The sequence below is a fragment of the Buteo buteo genome, chromosome 15 (genome assembly GCF_964188355.1).
Source record: "Buteo buteo chromosome 15, bButBut1.hap1.1, whole genome shotgun sequence".
Taxonomy (NCBI): Eukaryota; Metazoa; Chordata; class Aves; order Accipitriformes; family Accipitridae; genus Buteo; species Buteo buteo.
Genome location: NC_134185.1, coordinates 28,363,953 through 28,389,186, shown reverse-complemented (window position 1 = coordinate 28,389,186; position 25,234 = coordinate 28,363,953). Strand labels below are relative to the sequence as shown.

The following is a 25,234-nucleotide window of genomic DNA, read 5'->3' as shown; positions in this document are numbered from 1 at the left end:
GGCTCCTTTGCTTTATCAGCCTGTAGGAAAGAACTCAAAACCTGCCCTTCCCAAACCCTTGTTTAAAGACAACATAATCGATTCAGTGAAACACACAAAAGCAGTCTACTGTCGCCCTGAAAGAGCTTTGTCGTAAATAACTAATTAACTACGCAGTTGAGCCTGGAAGGCATTCGGACACAGGCACACAGGAAAAACCCGGATAAGGAACAGAATATCACGTTATACTTGCCACCGGAAAATGATGATTCATTCGTTTTCCATATCCATTTATAAATTAAGGGTCATCATAAAAAAAAAAAGGCAGTAAGGGTCAAAAACTTCACGAATATTTTCATTACATTCTCTAGCAGGTCTTCATATGCTTTTGCTGACAGCAAGATCACAAATCTTTCACCCTTACGCAGCTGACTCAGCAGTGCTGTAGAAGCTGTCAGTACTGCAAGTTTTGAAATGTATGCTAAACTCATGCTTTCTGTTAAGGTTGCCTTCTTTTACTACTGTTCTTATGTGTATGAACTTCAAATACCGAATACTGGACTGTGGACACAGTGTGTGCCTTTTAGGCTGGGGTTTTTTTAGTGCTCCCTTAGGAATACAATCTTCACGTAAGCACATCTACACTGTGACTCTTTTTCATCCCCTGATGCTGTATAGTAGAAATAACTAATAAATAGCTTGCTAAAGCGTTATTTATACAAGTGCAAACACAAATCCACTAGATTTGATAATATATTTTCCTTTTGTGCTAGTGTAAAACAATAGTGAAATAAAATCAGCATGATAAAAAACTGGTCCATAAACAGCAAACAGAACAGCAGAACTAGGAAGCAAAACAAGTTAGAAAGTCTGCCTTCTGAGTTCCCTTTTCAGATTCAGCCGTCCATCCCTGGCACTTATGGTAAAGATTTTTTTGCCCTAGTCCAATTTTAATTTCTGAGTCTCAGTACTATCACCTAGAAGCATCTGACAGCTTTTTTCCCTTCCTCTTTCTGTGTCTTGGAGAAGCGCAAAAAGCAAAGATAAAGCCTGGATTCTCTGACAGGGTTTGTCTTCATACTGTGATTGATGAGGCTGATGCTGTACTAAATTTAAACTTGAAAATACCAAAACTGACAACATCCCTCTAAAGCAGTGAGGAAGAAGGGCACACATTCCGCCCGTTGCTGCAGGTAGCATAGCCAGAAGTTGCTTGAATAGGCTCAAAAACATTTGAAGACAGAGGCCTGTCTCCTCAGAGAGGATTTGTGGTGTTCATTTACCTGCGATTTAGACTGAAAGACCACGAGTTTCTAGCCGTGAAAGGTAAAAGGAATGGCTGCCTGCTGCAGCTCAGCGCTCCCCTCCTCCAGCTGCATCGGGGAAGGGTGTCGTGTCCGCCATGCGTCCCCGGCCAGAGCCACCCCCCCGCAAACAGGAGGGGGACAAACCACAGCAGAGCACGCTCCCTGCCAACCCCCATACAAAGCTCCCTTTGTCCCCAAGACTCCAGCTAAGAGGCCTTACCCTCACCCGTGGCTGTTTCCCACCTGTGAAACACATAAACAGGAGCACTGTGCAGAAGCCTCTAGCTAGCTGGCCAGTGAAACAAGGGAGGTGTCCGGCCCACCCTGGGGTGGGGGCATTCCTTCTTGCGGGGCCTGAGTCTTTCTGGAGATCATCGGTGCACGCAGCTTAGGAATTCGCCTCCCTACCCCATCCTCACTTCTGTCTGTGCTCAAATCATTTGACCTGTTCGGAGTACAATGAAACTTCCAGGGGATTTGAATGTGGTTTTTACCGAGAGCCGTTAAAAGACAAATGCTTTTGAGCACAGCCTTAAGGACCCAGATGTCTGATTTATGCATCATAGAAAGTCATGGCAAATACCAGTGAACTCTCCAGATGCATCATAGAAAGTCATGGCAAACACCAGTGAACTCTCCAGATGCTCACCTGCTGCTGTTTTCCCAAGGTAGCCATGCCTTTCCCAATCATTCTCAAGATAAAACTGTAAAAGGCAACTGGCGTGTCAACAGAGAAGAAAGAAATGGCATCCTGTAGCTACTCCTTTTGTTGTTGTTCACATTCTGTTTCCAGTGAAGGCATAAACATTCCTGACTCCCGCTTGTTTTGGAATGAGAGGCGAAGGCACCTCCAAACACTTATCACCCAAGTGCATCTGCTCCTTGTCCATGCCACAGATTGGAGAAAGGCAACCCAGAGGAGACAGCTCTGTCCCATCACACGCAGAAAGTGGTAGCCTACAGACACTGCTAAAGAACTGCTTTTTATACGTGCAGGCCCTCACCATCAAGCTCTTGACATACTTACCACTTGCCTCATTCTGCCTTCAGGTAACTTTGCACCTTTGTTAGGAGCAGCCTCCAAAGTGCTGACTTCTACTGAAAGGCATTTTATGGCAACTGTTGAAATGCACAGGCTTACTGGCCAAGTACAGGTCTTCTGCAGGGGAAGGACCAGAACTTCAGCCTACAGACAAACCATTCTCCTTAGGCTTCCTACCTATTCCCATGACTGTAAATTACAGCATTGCTCTGGCCAGAAGAGGCCAACTTGCTCTTTGTTCTGAAATATGTAAATATGGCATCAGTTTAGACTGCACAGTGCTTTTATAGGACATCTTCAATGGGCACGCAGAGCAGCTTTAGAGATTGCCCCATCCTTTTTGTGAGAGGTTTAGACATGGTCTCTCCAATGAAAAAGTCCCTTACCACAATTCCTCCTGGGTCCAACATAATTATATTGACCTGAGTAACTTTTCCCACTGCAGTGTGGTGCCTATACAGTCCTTGGAGGCTCTGAAGCATAAACAAAGGCGTCTATATTAAATAAATAAAGATGTGAAGTTAACATGGATCGAATACTTGATCCAACTCATACTGAAGTCAGGGGGAGCATTTCCAGGATCTCAGATGCAGGACAGAGCTTAGAGGGGGATTTCGGATAGGCTTAGACTAGCAGCAACGAATTCTGCCTTCTGTGAAGCATCTCTGAACCCTGAAAAGATGCACAATGACTTAATCTTCCTCATACAGCCTATGCTGAACATGAAGGATATTGGCAGGCATGATTTCCACATTGTAAACTCATATTTGAGGAGCTTATCTTTCAAAAATGGATGGAGCTTATTGAGTTGCACATTTTTACCATTCCCCGACACAAAGATATGTGGGCTCTACAGCTGAACAGATAAAGGAGGTCAATTTAATTTCTGATCCCATGTTGTAAACTATTAAGCTACACAACTTGTGTATGAGCATTATCTGCAGTGAAATATGTAAAAAAAAGGCATTTCATGAGTTCTTTTATCAAGTTTAAAAAAATGTCTATAGCTGATCGGTAGGTTAATCTTATGCTTAAGTCACATCTACTTACAGTTGTAGCTCTTTCCTCTACCAGTAAGCAAGGGTATTCTACTACTTTCAAAAGAAATTTCACAGCTGCAGAGAGAAAAAAAAACTTTTCTACACCCAGTGTTATTAATACTTACTGATAAGCATTTCAAACTCAAAATCTGTTCAAAACGTTCAGGAATGAGCACCCCAAAGAAGTTTGTTTTCAGCAACAGAAAAACAATTTTTCAAAAACAAGCCTGTCTATACTAATGAGGCCTAATTAAGCATATTTCCCTTAACAGTCCTGGCTGTAAGTACCTATTGAATTACTTACCAATTTGCAGAACTGCTGAATATCTGCACTTCTCATGTGGGATCTCTAAGAACTTAAGTTAAATGATACAGTGTAAAAATCATCTACTGTAATTAGGCTTTAGTTTTAATTACAAAAGTTCAGACATTTTGTTAACATATATTTTCTTCAGATCTTCAAATACAAAATAAAGGAGCTCTGCTCTCCTTCTCAATAGGATCTTAAAAATCACCAGGACTGCTTCTGTTTCTTCCAGAGCTGTGACTAGTTCCTGTTTCATTCTCTTCTTCTGGGACATCTCAAGATGTACCTTCTGAAAGCAAAAAAGGAGGTACATGATCTGAAGGGTGTTCACGACACATAACACACTTTCTCACCTCAGTATTTCTTTGTGTGCCAACAGGCACGAGCAATGCTTCTGCCTTCAAAATTGCATACCCTGCAAAGCGCTGGCGATATCCCTATATACCTGAAGTGGACAAGAAAGCAATGGCTACAGCTGGGGTAGGAACAAGGAGACAATTACACCAGCTGGCAGAAGGCAATGAGGAGGTAGCAGCGACATACAAAAGAAAGATAAACTATGGCAGGAGTGAGGCTTGGCTTTGAGAAGACTGTGGCTATCATCCTGGATGTCCTGCCCCTTGATCAAGATCTCTGTCAGAAACCAACACTCTGCAAATTCCCACACCTCCACAGATTTATGGTTTGCTTTCCATTGCACATGATTGTAGCATTTCAAATGTCCACAGAATCAATAGGTAACACATCTCAATTATTTCCAAGACAGAATTTGCTTGATGTCATGCAGGTGGCTTCAAGGGGCAATTTCTGGATGTCTGTGGCAAATCTATCCTGGATCTGAAAACTGGGTTCAATCTAAAGAGATGATTGAGAGGTCCAGGAGGTAATCGATAATGTTAAGAAGGTCATTAAAAAATTGAAGAAAGCAAAATCTATCAACAGCCATTAAACACAAAGATGCTGGGTCTCGCTCAAGTAACCCATGAGCTGCTGAGCACTGGGCACATGGAGAATACACAGGGGGAAGTACTTTCATGTGTTTATAGTGTTTTTCCTAGGCACTTATTTTTGCCCCCTCTCAGCAGCAAGATACTATGCACTAGATAGCCGTTTGATCTGAACCAGTTCAACTGATCTTATGCTCTGGAGGAAAATACAAACACAAAAATAGACCCTCCCCCAAACGAAATGCCCAGTATGTCAGTTCAAAGCAAATGGAAAATTTCCCTCCCCTTCCATAACAAAGAGCAGTCCAAGTCATTTAGTCAACATTGATTTAAGAAAACCCATTCCTTTCTGGACACCCAAGCAGTGGAACAGCACAGCACACCAAGGTTTCTAGTCTGGTGTTTGCTGCCCAGTGCTGTGGCAAGGCACAACATCAAGTTTCTAACAAAGAGAAGACCACAAAAAACATTTTCAGTTTTGACTTCCACCCCTAGAAGCTGGTGTATGAGACCACCTTCAACTAGCCCCACAGCAATCCCCTGCAGAGGGGAAGGACTAGTCCCTTCTACGGCAAGGAGAAGTCAAATGTGTCTGCTGATTTTGGAGAGGTAGAAAGCAGAATCTGAAAGTGGAAAATTACAAGGGTATTTTGGGCTATTAAGACATTACAGCTTTCTGATGAAAATAGGAAAGGATCCTATTAACTCTTCATTCAGTTTAGCTTTTTGATTTCAAAGAAGCATTAGACAATGAAAAAGCACTCTGAAGACTGGAAGAGCTCAATCAGAAAAGAACATTAAGATTATCAATTTAGTGTTCCTATTGAAACTATGTGACCCCTCCACTTGTGCTGAACTCTGCTTGAATGGTAAAATGGCAAGTTTCACAGTGCACAAAGAGATGGAACACATAGGTTTTTTCCATATTGATCACCCCTAAAGCCCAGCAACTGTCTGCTGCTGGCTTCAGAGGCAGCCCTGCAGTGCTGCAGGTTGCCCTTCCGAAAGGGCAGCAACAGGAGCAATCAGTCCCTGAAGCGGTGCTCTTTAAAGCAAGGTGATGCTGAGGAAATTTAAAAGTCAAATGCCCTAAAGAATCAACACCTGCTCTCCTGTCTACAGAGACATCCCTGACATTGGGCAGTCAGGAGATGACAATTTATGTGCTGTATCTGCCATAAATAAAGCCATCAGCATAGATGTGAGAGCTGAAGTCAGCAGCTCCAAAACTAAATCCCTCTTTAAAACCTATGATTAGAAGGAAAAGGGTGTCAGAAGCTCAGAGACACCCCAGCTGCAGCTTGTGGTCACTTGCCAATGTTCAGCTGAAGCAATCTGCTGGCACACCAGGGCTTGCCAAAAGTTTGAATGGCATTTGGAGGTGAAGGGAAGGCAGTCCCAGGGAAGACAATAAATCATATCTGATCCCTAAAGAGGTGGAGAGGGACAGCAGAAGCAAAAAAGGGTTTTCTTCAGTCTTTGTTCTTGCACTGTGCAGGCCAGACACAGCTGCAGCCCAAGGGGTTCCCTGAGGGTTAGGATTGCACCTCTTAGCTCTCCCCGGAACAACAGCATCTCTGCAAAGAGCAAGAGAGGGAAAGCAGGAATCATTAAACCCCAGCCCTAACCTCTGCATACTCTATTATAGCTTCATCCATCAAACAGGATTTTTACAAGTGCTTTGCAATCCCCCCTGCAAGACTCCTTGGTGCTATCAGTAGGGGAATGCAATTTTACACACTGTGAAAACACAGTATTTATATTTGCATGTAGCAAATTAACAAAACAACAAAAAAAGATGCATAACTGATGTCAATGGCAGAAGGATGATAAGCCAGAAGCCTTGATGAAAAGCCTGAAGAGAAGCAAATGTGTTTGAAAACTACTGTCCTATGTCCAGATTCACTGCTGAATCCACCATTCATTTTCCCCTCCCCAATTTCAGGTCACTTTATCATTGCACTTTCTCCTCCCTTCCCCCCACCCAAACTGTTCTGCACAGGAACAACTGCATTTGTTAGCACAAGGGTCTCCGTCGTGCAGGCTCTATAATCGCATTTGCTAACATTCCTTTTAACCTAACAGACTGTGACTGAGCACATGTTATTCCACATCTGGTATCACTGAGATCAAACCTGAAATAAAACAACGGAAGGAAGCCTTGGCACACTGTGTATGCAAGGATATCGCATTGATGATAACTGAAGGTCACCTCTGGATTCAGTGTGCTGTGGAACCAAACCTCAGGCGATCTGGTGGTGTTCTTGCTCTTTTCTCTGCTATGTATACCACTTAAAATGATGGGAGACTGCTTATGCAGCTTTTAGCAGCCTGCGAGTGAACATAATTCTGATGTTAATTCACCAGGTATTACTCCTGGTCCATCTCTCTCAGGTATGCACAGCAATAGCATTCCCTCTGTCCATTCCAGGAATGAAATCTTCCCTGTACCCATATTGAGGAAAAGGACAAATGCACTGGCTTAGTCTGACCGCAGTTCACACGTCAATGCTCTACACAAGGATATGTTCAGGCCACACATCAATCAACCACACAGCTTTACAGCGACAAGCAGGCAGATCTACAGATTTTTTAATTGCCCTTGGTATGGAGGACATCACCAAAGCAAAAGCAGAGCCAGTGTACCACTATGTCACAGAGATCCATCTGAGAGGCTAATGTAGCCAGGCACAATTTATAGCAGATATTCTGAATTATGTCAGAAACCAAATTCACCCTCATTTACCCTCAAGCTCAACAAGGCAGACAGGCACCAACACAAGACTCTATCCTTCAAGTCCTGGGTGGTCCATTCCTTAGGCCTTGATGAGCTGTGGGTCTAAGCTGGCTAAAAGTACCTCTTGAGGTAGGAAACTGTTCTTGAAAGCGCTGCTAAAAAGTTCTTCTAAGGATGCACTGCTTCCAAAGAAATGCATAAAAACCCAACAGAAATAGAAATAGGGCAGGATACATCTCACATAAATGAAAGGACACATGGCATAGGCCTCAGTATTTTGTGTATTCAGCCAAGTTCCTTTCAGGGTTTTATTCAAAACCAGAAAAATATTCATGCATAGCATTCAAGCATGCCCATTCCCACTAAAGGATGTTCAAGCTCTACAGCCAACTTCTTATACGATCCTCTGAGTTTTCTCTCACTATTTATCCTTAGTGATTTTTTGCTTCTCTGAAGAATTCTGAGGGCAGCATGAAGGAGAAGAGACAGAAGGTATTTAGCAGTAGTATCATGTCTGTTAAAAGCACAACAGCTACCCTTCCACAAATACCATTAGTCAGGGGTTTGTGCCTAATGCCCAGGCTCTTCCTACCACACGTTCTTCTTAGGATGCATCGGTCAGCCCATCCTACACTGTCCTCTCAGTTTTCATGCTTACTGAATTTCATGAGGTCATATTTGATTGTTCAGAGATGTGCATTTCGAATACATCTGATTGTTAAAATATTCAATACATACATGAAAATTACATTTAGATGAAGAAAAAGGCAGGAACATCTACAAGTAAACTACTCGCCTGGAATTGTGGTCTTTCAACTACAGAATTGGAGGCCAAAAAATGGGTACCAGACATCAAAAACTGACACAGACAAAATAACTTAGTCAAAGGAGAATGAGCTGCAAGTTCACATCAAGTCTTTTACCAGTGCAAGTGGCAATTTTATCTGACACTGTAAACAACTATAAAAAGAAAAATCAAAGTCAGGATATACTAATAGCCTTTCTGAGATTTCATGCTGCAAGAAAATACGCTGAACCTACAGACCCAGGAAAGCTGTATTTAGTAGAATGTGGTTTCAGGTTGCTTACTAAGTGACCCGAAATAGTTCAATGGACCTGGAGTAGTTCAGTGGCTGTAGAGAAAAACAAATTGAGTGAAAACAACAGTGCCCAGTGTATTGGTTTTATGTGGCAAGGTTTTGGTAGCGGGGGGGGTTACAGGGGTGGCTTCTGTAAGAAGCTGCTGGAAGCTTCCCCTGTGTTCGAGAGAGAGCGAGCCCATACCAGTCGGCTCTGAGACGGACCTGCCGCCGGCCAAGGCCGAGCCAATCAGTGATAGTGGTAACGCCTCTGTGATAACATTTTTAAGAAGGAAAAAAAGTTGGGAGAGTGAGAAACAGCCGCGGGAGAGAGGAGTGAGAACATGTAAGAGAAACAAGCCTGCGGACACCAAGGTCAGTGAAGAAGGAGGGGGAGGAGATGCTCCAGGCGCCGGAGCGGAGATTCCCCTGCAGCCCGTGGTGAAGACCCTGGTGAGGCAGGCTGTCCCCCTGCAGTCCAGGGAGGTCCACGGTGGAGCAGATCTCCACCTGCAGCCCGTGGAGGACCCCACGCCGGAGCAGGTGGGTTCCCGAAGGAGGCTGTGACCCCGTGGGAACCCCGCGCTGGAGCAGGTTCCTGGCAGGACCTGCGGATCTGCGGAGAGAGGAGCCCGTGGAGCAGGTTTTCTGGCAGGACTTGTGACCCCGTGGGGGACCCGCGCTGGAGCAGTCTGCTCCTGAAGGACTGCACACCGTGGAAAGGACCCATGCTGGAGCAGTTCGTGAAGAGCTGCAGCCCGTGGGAATGGCCCACGTTGGAGAAGTTCGTGGAGGACTGACCCCGTGGGTGGGACCCCACGCTGGAGCGGGGGAAGAGTGTGATCAGCCCTCACCCTGAGGAGGTGAAGCGGCAGAAAATAACGTGTGATGACCGTAAACCCCATCCCTGTCCCCCTTGTGCCGCTGGGGGGGTTTGGTGGAGAAATCCGGGAGTGAAGTTGTGCCCGGGAAGAAGGGAGGGGTGGTGGGAAGGTGTTCTGAGATTTCGTTTTATTTCTCATTACCTTACTCTGGCTGATTTGTAATAAATTGAGTTAATTTTCCCTAAGCTGAGTCTGTTTTGCCCGTGACGGTAATTAGTGAATGATCTCTCCTGTCCTTATCTCGACCCGCAAGTTTTTGTTATATTTTTCTCTCCCCTGTCCAGCTGAGGATGGGGGAGTGATAGAACGGCTCTGGTGGGCACCTGGCGTTTAGCCAGGGTCAACCCATCACACCCAGTCAGTGCGATGGCAGAACATTTGTGTTATGCAGCATGTTTTACATAGGTGCCAACAAATGTTTCTGTGATCATAAACTTTTTCACAAACAATGAATTTCCATTATGACCCACTTGGCACAACGGAACCCGGAGTACGTCACTCATTTGCTTCATGAGAAGAAGATAAAACTCCTCAGTCTTTCAAGAAACTTCCCTGGTGACACGGTTGTCTCGTCCGCGTTTTGAAGGCTTCATCTCACAACTCAGAAGGTAACATTTTCCCATTTTAGCGAGGGCAAGGTGGAGATCCATGAGAAAACCCGCCGCTACCTCACAGATCCCCAACTGAGGGATGGCCTCCAGCCCCAGAGGAACACTCCCAATGCAGGACGCCCCATAACCCACTGGGAGGAGGCTCACCACCAAACCACGGTGCGGAGGGACCTGTGGGGTGCCACAACCTAGACCCTGGCACAGGTCAGCTCTGACAGCCAGATGCGGCTCATCAGCAGGCTGGAGAAACGGCTGAGGAACGGTGCAGCGATTGGGGCCACAAATGATCATGAAACCACCAAGCAGAGGTGGGGGTGTGGGGCTGAAGCTAGCAGCATGAACGCTCAGTAGATGCGTTACGACAAGCAGCAAAGAGCTGCAGATCTTTCTCCCCTTCTCCATGTCCCACGCTCTTGGATGTGGAGAAGGAGGCACTTGCTACACCGCTGGGAGGTACTGCTATGCTGCCCATCAACATCTGGGCTTTGCTGAAGTTCATTCTGGATTAATTGGATAGCTGCCCTCACTACTGAATCCCAGGGAAACAAAGACAAAAAATGGGGGTTACATGGTAAAACTGCCTTTCCAAAATAAAGTTGTGAAAGATAAGAAAGGTTTAAATTAATTTCTGAATTAGAAGTAATCAATTTGGTGGTGTAATAGAAAAGCTCTTTTGATCTGTTTTGGGGTTTTGTTTGGTTGTTTTTTTAATCTGAACCATCCATCAATCTAAAGCTGCGTACAATTCCTACATTATTGAGTAGGCACTGCTGATTCAAAGCAAGGATTAGTAACAAATCTGTGCCATGCCACAGCCAGTTAGTGGATGGGAAAAGGGCAGATGAATCTGATAACTAAAATGACCTTTCCTACAGATTTCCATGTTTGATTACCAGTATCTTTTCTGGTTATACAGATCCACTGGTACACTGTAACATCAGAGCTCTTCCTGAACTGTGGAGACGAGAATAAGATAGTCTTTACCACCGAAACAGGAGAAGCCTCACACAGTGCAATTTAGTACTGCATATACAGTGCAAAATAGTGCAAAACTACCAGTACAATTTTATTCTTCGGAATAGTGAAAATACTTTAATAAACCCTACTAAACCCAGGCATCAATACCAGTCCCAGTAATAAACTGTTGAATACGGAGCAATCTTCCTGTGGGAAATTTATGACCAAAGGAAACATTCTAGCCTTGGTATTTTTATAGCATCCATTTGTTTTTTAATGGAGGAGGGGGGGATCCAAGATTTCAAAGGCTGTTCAAAGCGTCCTCAACCTTGAAGAAGGAAAGTAACCTGCATCGGAACACTTGCCACAGCTCCCAAAATAGGAGACGATACCTGGGTACGTACAACTGCTGTCACAAAAGGCAATCATTTAGTCACCTGCTGTTCTCCTCAACAGACTAGGAAAGTATTTCCTAGGTCTCATTAAGAGTCATCCTGCCCATTTCGGTTATAAGATCAAACCATCCCGACCTTTTATCTCACTCCTCTGCCCAGGATCATTGACGCCTGTTGTCAAAGCCGTGGTGCACAGCACGCAGCAAGGGGTCCTCGAGCCTTTCCACGCACCGCAGACCTTCCTCCCCGAACCGCCCGCTGGCCCGTCACACCGGCTCTGCCCCCTCCCATGGCCGGCTGCCTTTCCCAGGGCGTTCAAGTGAACATCCCACAAACTCAGCACCCCAGACAAGAAGTACAGACAGTTCATGAGCTATTTTCCGGCGATTTATTACCAAAAGCAGCATGATCTGAGAAAAAAAAAAAACTGTTATTCTTGTTCCTCTAACTTAGAAAATGAGGGTGCAATTTCCTCCAGAAAGCAGATGCCATAGAATTAGCTGTGGGCTTTTCCTGCTATTTTGTTCACAGTTTAAACATTAAAAATGGAGTCTCAATAAGCGTTTCATGAATGTTTAGCAAGGTTAAGATCTATTTTCATCTAGGGAAGTATCATTTCAGATGTCACAGTTCACCAACAAATGCTGAGCACCACATTTGTGCAGGGTGGCATTTCTCCTAGGATCTACAACTCCAGAGCTTTTACTGGAAACGCCTTTTTCTCCTGAGAGGCAGCTTTTCCACTGAAACATAATTACCAATATAACACATCACTGCAGCTTCCATTTGCAAACAAACTGCTGCTAATCTCTGTCAGATCCGAGCATCTCTCTCTCCTCAGCTTCCCCGCCTCCTCACCCTCCCTCCCTAAATTCAGAGACACAAATCTACACGAAAACGTGTGAAGACACATTTCTGAAGAGATGTAAGAGAACAGAGTGTCTGCTATGTTCCCTACTCAAAATAAGCCTATGTGCTTTTTATACAGTCCATATGCTTATTTTCTTAACAATTCTTGAAACTCCCATACTGATAACAGACATGACCATGTAATATTCCTTCCTCAGCTTCAGGTTTTTCCCCCCTCCGAGGATTCGCTCCTCTGAACAAACCCAGAACAGCTCCAGCTGCTCCCAAGTTAGGGACTGGCTGTGCTGGCACTGTGCAAGCGCAGCTCCAACACCACCGAGCTGTTTTTAGCTCCCATGCTGCCTGAGGCTGAGCATCTTCGCCCTCATCACATCCCATTTAGTGATGAGCCATCTGTCCTCCTGCTTTTGAACCCTACACTCTCTTTTAGGAGATCGAGCCTTAAAAAGGTCTCCATCAAAAGAGCATGTCTCTACATACACTTCTGTCAAGGCCTTTGCCCCAAAACATAGGAGACGTCAACACGGACACTAGAAAATCAGAACTAGGTCTCATCCTGCACATATTTTGTTCAGCTGCCTAGACTGGCTTGTCGTCTGCTGGGGCAGTTCAGACTGGCACGGGAGGAGTGGAACCATATCCCCCTGCCACCTCCTGGTAAGACATCTGAACAAATAACCCCATTTTGGGAAAAGTTTAATTTCAAATGGTAATTACGCCTTACCTTCCATGGGCTCCTGCTTTTCTAAGCCTGAACTGTTGGACTGCCTCACTTGTCACAGACACAACTAACCGATCCACTGCCATCTCCACATCCAACGTGACTCCCGTCAGATGGTAGCTCAGGCTGTCAGCCTTGCTTTTCTTCCTCTATGAAATACTGACATTGGAAAGTCTTAACAAGGAAACTGAGACTATGGGAAAGCGTCCTTCGCTCCAGAGACAGCAGTGCCGGCTGTTATCTCTATTCTCCAGTTCTCAACCAGGAACAGAGCAGGAACAAATGCATTCAGTCCTACCCTGAATGGTAGCTCTACAGAAAGGTCTGGACTGGAAATCCCAGCTTTTTGGTTGCTTTAATCAAATGGAACAGCATCGGGAGGAGGGGGGCAGTAGTGGTGGGGAGGCACTGCGCCATCCAAAATTTAAATTGACCTTTTTTTAATCTGCTTTGATTCACTCCTAATCTTACACACTCTTTCCTAAATTCTGAAAAGGTACAGAAATGAGGCCAAGATACAGATTTAAATAAATAAATTACCATTTCCTTTCAAAATGTATGCTTAGAAAACTTACATAGTTAAAATATTTAGAGTAAGAGCTGATCAAGTGATTAAGTATACTCAAAAAGTTCCCTTTTTAAGAAAAGCGCATGTCTGAATCTCATCTTTTAGTTCTTCCAGAGCATAAATCTTTCTTTAATTTTAAGCAATAGAACTTCAGGTTCTAAGTTTTACAGAAATCTAAAGAACAAGCAACTTTTAAGATCATTATGGTATGAAGTTTTAATTGATTATTTTGGCAGTCAGAATCAAGAGGCAGATATCACTCCACGTGCACTTGCAAAATAGGTCAGCTGGGTAAATTTGTTCAGCTTTCTTCTACACTCTTTAGATGCTTCACCAATTACTACTTCTTTCTAAAGCAGCGTCCAAACTTGTTTGCTCTTTCTTTATATGACATAATTTAACTCTCTACAAAGGATGGCTTGTTAGCCAGTCACTTAATTAACACAGTGAATATACAGTTGAATGCCTGATTATATCCATTCAAGATAGCTAGGTTTCTGTAATAACACTCAATTTCCATGGTAAGATGCATGAGTTCTTACAGTTCACTCAAAAGAAACTGTCTCTACTTAAATGTGATTATAACAAGTAGGTTTCCATTTGGAATTATTTTAATAATCAGTAAAGGTAAATGAATTAGTATCATGAATTAATATTTATTTCTTTACTTTCAAAACTTGCTAGAACAGAAACAATACACTGACTCTACTGGGAGATCTGTTTGAGAAACGCATCGTCCCATTTATTCTGGTTTACTTTGAAGTGCTACTTCTAGCTACCTGTAAGTAATGAGAATCTGGAAGGAGAGAAGGAACATAAAAGTGCATTAGCCCATTAATAAAAGGAACTGTGTGGACAGCGTGTACACTCTCTTCAAACTCTAAGTGCTAAACCTACAAATTCAGAAAAGAAAAAGCTAGCATTGCCTTTTCAGGAAGTCTTCTTCCTAAAGGCATCGTGCTCTGGCTCTATGCTATACACCTCCCATAGTAAAATGGAGAGCTTCCAACCACATCAATAACAGGATGTTGCCATTAGTAATCAGCCGAGATTTATTTTTATTCAGTTCAGTTCCTTCCACAATTCTAGCTTTTCCAGCAAACAAATGCAAGTTCAAGGAGAAAGAAAACAAATATTCCTCCAACCCTCACACACTCATCCTCTTAAGCTTTTTTAACCTCTCTGAGGTAAACAGCAAGCACTTTTAGTGACAGTTTCTGAGTAATGATGGGGAAGAGCGAGGAGGTGGCTGGAAGCACCACTGGCTTCTTAATGCAAACTCTTTTATGCTACTCAGGGAACACATGTTCAATCACTGCTTATGAAACAGCTTTGACAACACAGAGAGGAGCTTTTTGCTTGATGTTTGTTTAAGTGAGGCTATATCTATTTTAGGAGGAATTGCTTTTATTTTACTTTTTTAAATATTTTTTTTTGTTAAACAGAAGCAACCCACAGTCTTAATAACAGATTAGTGAGTGAGTGGCTGTCTTCTCTGGAGACTGCATTATGATGAGGTTTCACTGCACTCCAGCTCTTCTGAGAAGACATTTAGAGAAAACATAAGAAAGGTAGTACAGAAGTGAGACATATTAGAAGAACCCCATCCCCACTGAGGGACCCTTCTTTAAAACATCAAAATCATGCCATTGCACATGATGCCTACTTCCAAGAAAGCAATAGAATCAGCATTTCATTTTTGAACACAGAACATAAGTACCACATTAACACTTTAGCAACACATGTTTACAGAAATCCCTGCATATTTATGGTACCATATTGTGCCTTGGAGAAAGCTTTTCTTAGGTGAACAAAAGCAGCAGCAAACTGAATTAGACTTGCAGTCTGAAACAGAGCACGTGCAGCACACTTAGAAATGATTTTACAACATCGAATTGTAACCTATTTTAGACAGATTATATTGGCAAGATATTTAAGGCAGGGACTGCAAACCACTACGCTGTTGTAAGCATCTATTTTTTTATTTCTTATTAAAGGTACTGTCACTGGCCGCCTTTCAGACTGGGAAATAAGGGTCCCTCTTTCCTGTTACATTTTTCATGCACAGACAGTAGCAAGGACTTTGCAGCAACTTTTCAGAGGCTCAGCTTTGAACTTGCAATGATAGCAGGACAGCTCAGCCTCAACAGGAGCTCAGGGGGTCTCTGGTCCGGCCCTGCCACAGCAGGCTCAGCGCTGACTTCAGTCGGATGGAGCCGGCACAGCCTCCCTGAGCAGCCTGCGCCTCTGCCCTCCTCTCCAGCCACAGGGAAAAGCCTTTTCCTTGTGTACGGTCGGAACCTCTTTTGCTTGGTCCAGCCGATGCCCCGTGTCCCTCTGGCTCCCTCTCCTCAACCACCTCCCTTCAGGTACAGGGGGGTTGTTGCCAGCCCCCCCTGGAGCCCTCTCCCCCCAGGCCGAGCCAGCCCCATCCCTCAGCCTGTCCTCATGGGGCAACTGCTCCAGACATGACCATCATGCTCTTGATACTCTAGAAAATGGCTCTTTCCCCGAAGGAAAGGGCATCCTATTTTACAGGGAAAGAGATAAGGTGAATCGCGCTGACAGCCCTTGTCAACTCCACAGCATCTTTGCGCTCCTTGCGTCAGGGGTAGAGCCACATTCCTGTGTCCAAGCCCAGCTCTGCTACAGGCAGGATTACAGCTAAACCAGCCTCTCGTCTTCCACTTACAAGTTGTCTCTGTACGAGCATCCCATTCACACTCTAGAAGAAGTAGCAACAGGAACACAGAGCTCCACTCTGCTCCTCAGTTCCAGGGTGGCTTCCCTTTTTTGCAACATGTTTTATAAAGCCAATCCTCCAAATTTTTATTCATACAGCAGCAGAAAAGCTCCAGCACTCCCACTGGATATGGGATTTAAATTAAGACGAAGTGCCATATGATTGCTTAACACCTTGTTATATCAGCTGCCAAACCTAACAGTGCTATTCATAACTGGCTAAGCCCTCAGAAATGTGTATACTTCAGGTATTAGGCAAACCACATCCTGCTACTTGGTACCACGGGGGAAATTCTGGTTACATTTCAAATACTACTTTCAGAACTGCTTGTTCACTCAGAGACAGAATTTCTAGACATCACCTTCCTGGCATCTGCTTCCTTTAGTCCTCCTATCTAACCAAACCCCATCTCCAACAGACAGAAGAGACCATCCAGCGTCTCCATATAAATACTTACAGGACAAATCTTACCAACACTATTAAATGGAAACTCTCTTAATCAAGGACTGTAAAATCCACCTTTGTAGATATGAATTGCTTATGAACAAAGCATACCACATATTGCCCAAGAATTAAAGCTATTTTTGATGAGGCAGAAGGCATAGACTCACCTTAATGATAATCTCTTTGGCATTACACAGTGATACGTCACACAGCACTTTCATTAGTTAGTATGAAATATATAACAGCTGCCAATGCTTCTGCTTCTGTCTGAGCAAAAGCAAGATACCTTGTAATGAAGAAATTATAAGTATCAATGGGTGAGGTGCTCAGCTAGAGGATACAAATGACTCAAGATTCAAAACTAGGCAAAACAAAACTTAAAGGAGGTGTCAAGCCTGAGCAAAAGGGAATACTTTATCCAGACAGAACAGATAGTTGTGTGAATTTTATTAACACCTGTCTGGTATCTCAGCCTCAGTCACTAGACATCCTACAGAGATCATGAAATACCACACTTCCAGGTGTTTTCTGTAGTGTACATGAATTTATACACACAGCCACAGAGCTTCCACATAAAAACTCACTCCAAGATGTTTCCTAATCAGAATATATTATGTCATGGGGAAAATGTACATGCTTTAATGCAGTATTGTCCTGAAAGAATGAAGAAGTAGCAGTATTAAAAGTGCTCTGGGCACACAAACTGAAACTTCCTTCCTCCCTGGTTCTCCTCATTTTCATTTCTGTTTGTTCCTTTTCTTTTAAGGCCTATAACACAGGTACTGCTAACCATTCTGTATTCACAACTAACTCAAAATGCTGTTCATGAAGAGTATCCTAGTGACATTACCCTTCAACAAGTCAGCCTGCTCCATCAGCAACGACAATCACAAAGACCAAACCCTGAGATCTGAAGGCATTTGGGTTTGTCTTGTAAAAACGGTTTGGGTACTCCAGCAGCATTCACTTTAATACTTGTTTTTATTGACCCCCCCTGGCTTCTCTTTATGCAAAATGAGTTGCAGGATGTCAATCTGATCCAAGGCTGACTCCAAAGAAGGGATTTTGATTGCAGAGGAGGAAGCTGTACCTACCCAAGAGGTGTTGAATGCAGCGTGTCTTCCAAGGGCATTTCAACAACTCTGCAGCTGAATTACTAAACACAGTTACAGGTTACTCAGGAACCTACAAACAAACTTGTGGGTTTCCCACAGAATTCTGTAAACCGGTTTCAAAGGTAATTGAAAAAGGCTAAAATAAAAGGCTGCCCATTTGCCCGTGAAGGCTGGAAAGCAGCATAAATTATTCCCCTGTTCTGCATCAGCAGGTGTTTAGATCTGCAGACGTAAACAGTACTGTGTACTACCCACCCACTTCACCTTCCTCTGTGGGACGGAATATGTGGACAGGACAGGGAAAGCCAACAGAGAGGAAAATAATGTGTTGCTATCATTACGTATGCAGCAAATACTGCTTAATCTGGATTAAAGAAGAAAAAAGCAAGAAGCGCTCCCTAATGTGCAATTGCTTCTCTGGGATCTTCCTAAGGACACCGCAGAAAATGCAAGGTTTTTAATTAAGAGCCGCGTCCTTGCAGCACAACCTAGCACAGAACTGCCCCCACCTCTGGGGTCAGCACAGAAAGATGCGTGCTACACACCAAAGCAAGCACATGCAGAAGAGCATCTGCTACATATATTCAGCGCTTACTGTGCTCTGGCAAACTAGCTGAACACCCCCTGTTCAAAAGCCTCAGCCTGGGGGCACCTGGCACAGCTCCACGCTCAAAGGCTGCTCAAGGTACACATCTTCCCATGGGCAGTGCAAACCTGACCCCGATGGTAAAATTGTCATCTCCCTTCCCTGACAGTGGTTTTTTAGGCTGTACTCAGACATGCTGCCTCGGCCACAGCTGAACTGTGTTAAGGGCTCCTGCTCTCAGCCCCGTGGCTGGCATTCCCACCCCAGCCCACGGGCAGGGGCCACGCTCCCCTCGCTGCAGGATGGCCCTGCCCTTCTCTGACCTGCCAAGGGAAGGGCATGGCTTTGCACACCCTACCCGATCTGTCGCAGTGGTTCAAGTTAAACACTTCTACCGGCGGGGTTTTAAGATCCCTTGGATGCATCTTAACCGAAAACAGACTGGGTAGCACCTACGTACACTGCTACTGGGAGCGATGCAACCGCTGGTGAGGGCTGGGGGGTGAGAAGCCGCTGTGGGACTTGCCTCTTAAACCAGCTGGGTGGCACCCAGCCCGGCGTGCCCACTGGGGCCAGGTCCGTGCGGCGGGGAAGGAAAGATGTTTGGCTTCATCAAAGTGCAAGAAGACAAGGCACAGCAAGATGTTATGCGAGCATATGTGCTTGTTCCCAGAGCAAGAGACGTTCTTGTGCGCCTCGTTCCTCCTCTTGCTAATATAAGTCAAATGTGATTGCTATACAAGCACGGCGCTCTGTCTTTGGTGAGGAATACAGGCTTTAATAATATATAAACGATTTCTAGAAGATGTAAAGGAGAGCTTAGTGCAACTTGAATGCAAACAAATACTTAAAAGAAATCAACATTATCCACTAAGCACTTTACTAAATTGGTTTCATTTACTTATGTATGTTCATGCCCAGAGAGCAAGTCCAGTTGATACAATTTCTACAACAGGAAAAAACCTAGCAAATCAACTTACTATACTATTAAAGCTTTCTAAAAAAAACAAAACAAAACAAAACAAACTCCCAAAGCAATTTTTAGGGAGGTAATGAGAGAGAGATGAAAGGACGTATTGAGATGGTATTAATGTTGGAAAGACAAGGAAGGAGAAAATGGGCAATTACCCATAAATACAGCTCTTAACTTCAGTTATGTAACAGAACAAATACTCAGAATAACCACCACTTATGAGTCAATAAAAGCATCATGTATTTATAAAGGTCTTGCTAGATAAACTCACAATACCTTTTTACATTTCTCATCCATTATCCTTCTCCTGTCATGACACAGGAAGAGTGCTACAGCATCCCGCTATGCAGAGAAAGCAAAAGAGGACATTCAGAAGCAGCCATAACCAGAAGAAACAGCAGTGGCAGTAAGAAGCAAATTACAGTCTAATCAAAAACTTGTAAGCAATTCAGAGAAACTGATTGTGGAAGAAAGTAGGTTTTATTATGAACACAGTAATCGAGTGTTTGCACTGGGTCAAGGTAACAAAAGAAAAATTACTGCACCATCAGCTATCAACTCTGTATCTAGCTAGAAGTTTTAAATTATGGGCTAGGAAAGCAACAGGTCAGTTTAGGTAGTTGAGGAACAACAGCATTTATATATATGTCATTACCAGAAACATCTCAGAGAAATAGAGCTTCTTTTGAGGGGACTATGGAGGAAAAAAGGCATGTTCAAAACTTCCAAGACTCTGCACTCCCAAGAAGCAGAGAAGTTGAAAAATATAATTGCTCACTCCGTGAGTAGCAGCAGCTAGGAAGGTCAGCATCCTACGGAGCACCCACACAAATTTTCTCATGTCTGATAAGCTGAATGCTTGCTTTTTACATTTACTCTTCCCTCAGTGGGGGCATCAACCTCATCTCTCTCATCTTCCTGGCCACCAGCAGTCTTGAGGTTTGTAAGAATTTTATTCCTTTGAAATCTCTACTCTTCTATTTATATCGGTTGAAATTGATCCCCAGGGGTAAAAAATTATTCCAGGACAATGAGGGGGGCTAACAGTCAAGATGGCATTATTGTTTTAGCTTCATCTCGGTAGGAAACCAGGTTGAAAAGAATATAGTCAGGACAGAGGGGAAGAAACAACAAACAGAAAACTCAAATGGAAAACTTCTAAAACCAGAATTATTAAGTCAAGTACAGACGACATTATTTCACATGAGGAAAGCCAGATTTGGGAGCTTTTCACAAACAGATCACCATTCCTGACTTTCTAGGATTTCTGCTAAGCCATACTCTTAGGCTGCAATGAAAATCTGGATGATCCCCTTGTAAAAATGTAAACACCAGAATCTTAATCCATTCTAACACAGATGTCCAAATACTTCTACCAGACAAGATGGCTTGGATTTACTTTTGCAGTTCTCCCCTTCCAGTGCTGGTGGCAATCCCATGGGTCTGAGTGACCGGTCTGGATGCCACAGAGTGGAACAAGTGAAGCCATCAATCCAAAATCCTGCACTGTTTCACTGCTTGCAAAACCATTTGAGAGAACAAGGAGCACACTGGGGAGACATTGCATTGAATGAGGGCTCTTTGGCCATCAAGATACGGAGAGAGCACAGAAATATCCCTCACTTTTCCCCCAAAGCCAGTCAAGAGGGAGCCATGCCCAGAGAAGTGAGCAAGGTCCTGGAGCATCTTCAGGAGAAAGAGAAATCAATGAAGTCCAGCAGAAAGCCTGGCAGGACTTCAAGGAACATACAATTTCCCACAAGAGTGGTCTTGAGCCGATGGAGAAAACTACACATGTGATTCCTCACAGTTTTTCATCCCAGGTTTTAGAAATCGAAGGAAGCAGGTACATTCTGAATGATTCATTAAAAACACTCATCGTTATACTAACAGAAAGTATAATTTGAACAGGATAGATCAATAAATGGACACAAGGGAACAATTTTGCACTTCCAGACAGATTAACAACATCACCTGAGCTTCTCTCTCTCTGCATTTCCTGATTTGCATCAATATTTTTTAAATTTGTCATAATTTTGAAGCTCATTTATATTTTTATAGCATACTGATGTATGTTACGCTGTTTTGCTTAGGTTTGTTACTGTCATGACATGTCCAGAACAAAATAAAGTAGACTAGTCTCTATTCCAACAGGGTGTATTTCAAAACCAATCTACAGAACTAAACATTCACTCTAATGGCACAGTAAAGTGATTGCTTGTAGAAGTTATTTGGGTATTTCTAGTGAAGTTTCAATTTATCTTACTTCCATATAAGTATTTTTTATCAACCACAATGCAACATTCCATAAACTTCATAGCACAAACATTCAAGTTCATAATTTCAAAGGGAATATTAACAACAGAAGCACAAAAAAAAAAAAAACCAAAACCCAGACCATTCTCATCCCCATGACTTCTTCAGTGAGGAAAGGCAAACACTGTCATGGTCTTTCCTTCAGCTGTTTTCAAGATCCCTGTTTTGATCAAATATTTCATCCAAACTGTTTTTTCCTAGCTACAAAAGGTGACAAAGTTATACTAGTAAGTCAACATCCCCTACATCTTTTCACATTCATCAGTCCTAACCACAATGTCCCCACAGCTGGCTGGGATTTTCTTGGAATGACCAAAGTCTCATTACTTTTCAAAATTCAGGTCTTTAAGAATTGGGTGTATCTGTACCAACCAAACAGCACACTGTAGATCACTTCGTCTATTGTTTCAGGAATATTTTGAATACTCTTCTACTTCTTCCTTCCCTAAAAGCACTTGCCTGCTCTTCAGAGTGCACAAATAACTTTTAACAAATGCAGAGGAGCATCATTCATAACCGAATTAAGAAAAAATTCTCCTACTGCCAACATTTTTGTCGCAATCGGAAAGAAAAATTCCTGCCTTGCGAGTGATCAAAGTACAAGGACGCTCCTTGCAATCCTGGAAAGACGAAAGTCAAAGATGTATTTTAACCGAATTTCTAGGAACGTCTTTTGCATCAACAAACTGCATGTTAGTTGTTCATTACCTTGTCCGTGCAACGTTAATTATGGACTTCACGCACAAGGGTTATTTTTCAGAGATGTACTTTAATATAACTAAGCGGTGTCGTTACGTAAACAAAACTGATCTTTTTATTCTCTACTCTTCACGGTCTCACCACTGATTAATTTCACCACACACACACAATTTCAGAAAGGAGACGTAGACACAAACTGCACCCGGAGCACTTCTGATTGCTCTTCTGCCGGAGAAAAAGTCATTTTGAGTTTTCTCCCTGACGAGAGGCAAGTCCCTTTCCGACACCTATTAGCAGTTTTTCCCGATCGCTTCCTACACCCTAACGCCTAACGTTAACGAGCATTAAACCCGCTGGGTCGCTCGCAGGGGAGCACCTCGGGCGGGTGAGCCGTCACTTACCCGCGGTCACGCCGAACACCCGGGACGCGGCGGGACGTGGGACCTCACGTCCCCAGGAGCCCCCTCAGCCCCCTCCTTCGGCTCTCCTCTCCCACAGCACCCGGGCTCTCACTTCTCCCCGACCGACAGCCCGCGACGCCGCTCGAAGGGGTCCCCGAACCAAAGGGCCGCTGCCGGGGACGGGGGGAAGCCGGCAGGGACGCGGGCGTTCCCTCAGCGCTCCGCTTCGGCCGCCGCTCGGCCCTTCCCGCGTCTCCCCACACGCCGCCCGGCGCCGCCGCCGCCCCTGCCCGCCTTCCCTCCCTCCCTCCCTCCTTCCCTCACTCACCCGGCGCCGGAGGTGCCGCGGCCGGCGGGTCTCTGCCCTCGGCCCGCGCTGCGCCGGGAGCCGCGGCCCTGACGGGAGGCGGCGGGATGCCGTGCCCGCCCCCCCTCCCGCTCCCCGCCTCAGGCGCTTCGCCTGAGGTGGCCGCGGCGGGGCAGCCCCGAGGGGCCGCCTGCGTGAGGTGACCCTCGGCGCTGGCGCCAGTCCCCAAAATACCGAGTGTGGGGCGGACCGGCTTGTCCTCCACACACACACACACACACACACCTTCTGCAGGCGGGAAAGGGGTGCTGGCCGAGGACACCCCCCCTCTCACCTCCAACAAGCGTAGAGGGACATCTGCCCCGAGGGTCCCTGTCTGTCTGACTGCCCTGAGGGTCTACACCGAGGGTCCCTGTCTGTCTGTCCGCCCCGAGGGTCCCTGTCTGTCCCCGTCCCCCCCACCGTGGCCCTCCCCTGAGGCACCGAGCTGTCCCTCAGCAGACTGATGGCGGCGAGGAGAGCAGGCCCTGGTGCTTGGTCACCTCAAAAATGGCGGGGAAAAATAACAGCTCTTACCTGCAGCCTTGCTCGGTTTAGTCTTCAGTTCTTCGTGTTACACGGTTGGGTTTTTTTTTTGGCTGCAGTCCCTCAAACTGCACCAGCAAAATGACACAGGACATCCTCCCGCTCCGGCCTGACGCGAGCAGCTACGGTCTGACAAATTCTGTGTGAAAACAAGGGGAAGAGTTGGCACCTGGATGCAGCCATATGTGACCCTTTTTTGGCCACCAGCTTTACGGTAGGGCGCAGGGAGAGGCCGTGGTGCAGCTGCACTAGTCTGTCCTCAGACTTCTGGCCCCTGGGACGTGCCTTTACCCAGGAGCTTGAAAAAATCCAACCTGGGCCTGAAATCAGCAGCCGTTGCGTTTTTCCTCTTAAAAGGTTGCCCTGTGAAGAATACTGCAAGTTGTCTGTCATAATTACTGCGTTTCAGTGGAAACGCAGAAGTTAATGCTTGGCATCTTAGAGTATATCAAGGCACAGTCGCATTCCCTATAGCTGGATGTGTAGGACCGTATTATACCAAACTGGCTTTGAAAGCTTTTTAAAAGACCTAGAAATCTCAGGCACTGATTATTAATACAGGTTTGTGTTTGGGGTTTTTTACATTGTACCAAAAAGACTCTAGACTATCTATTCTGAAATCCCTTTAAACTGTTCTGAAAATCTCACTACAGGCAATCCATGTTTATGGGAGTCTTGATCCAGCCGTTTCCCTAGATCCAGTCATAGCTGCCCAACAAGGGAACTTGCACAGAGGTTTTCCATTTATACCTGATATTCTGAGAACTGGACAGATTCAGCTGAAGATAGGTATCATGGTACCTGGGTTTTTCGGTGCTTACACTACAAACTGTGTCAAGATTTTTATCATATTTATTTGTGATAACAAATAAAGGGAGTCAGAAGGTTAAAATTTTATCCTGTTTTGAAGCTGAAGTCGGCATACCTGAACCTAAAATCTCTTGGTTTTCTTTTTACATTTTTCTGGTGTGACCTAGAATACTTAGGATCTATTGTTAAGGCTATTTAAGCCATATTGTTACAGTAATCCAATTTACAATGGGAACTTTAAATACCTAATAACTCAGGTGATGGCTTGGAACTGGTGATCTTACATTTTTATTAGATCTTTCTAAATGTCCTCTTAAAGTATAAGAGCTTGGAGTCATTCCATTCCTCCCTCTAAAATATTTTTCTTTAATAAACAGTCTCTTTGCCATTCATTTTATTATTTGGGTAGATGGTCTGATTTCTCAAAAAAACCCTTATGACTACTATTTTTAACTTAATGATGAAAATAAATGAGAGATGTCTTTCATTTTCTGGGTTATAAGAAAAGTTTATTCAGAAGAATGAACCTGCAGTTATTCTCCCATAAAGCTAGTATTTATACTACAGATTTACATTCAGCAGCTTATTTTTCCTGCAGAAACTGGAATTCAGTGCACTGATCACCTACAGTGCTTCGTTTGCGTAAGGACACATGAGGAAAGAAGAATACACCCAACCACCATATGTATCATCATTACAGATATTAGTGCCAAAATGCAGTCCTAGATTTAGCTTGTGAATATTGCCTTGACATCTTTCTAGCCCATCTGGATGTCTTCTGAGGGAAAACCCAACCTGCGTATTCCTTCAG

At 44.3% G+C, this 25,234-nt stretch overlaps 1 protein-coding gene across 3 annotated transcripts in view; it reads right to left on the bottom strand.

Moving 5' to 3' along the window:
- Positions 1-23,663, bottom strand: part of PKIB (cAMP-dependent protein kinase inhibitor beta) — a 57,681-nt gene extending 34,018 nt beyond the window's left edge. Inside the window, exon 1 of one of the 3 annotated variants that reach the window (XM_075046856.1) lies at positions 23,605-23,663. The gene's annotated coding sequence lies outside the window, so the exon portion shown is untranslated. Of the gene's footprint in view, positions 1-22,721; positions 22,808-23,049; positions 23,154-23,604 lie in introns of those variants that run through there. The other 2 variants (XM_075046855.1, XM_075046857.1) reach the window with 2 other exon arrangements.
- Between the last annotated feature and the right edge of the window lie 1,571 nt (positions 23,664-25,234).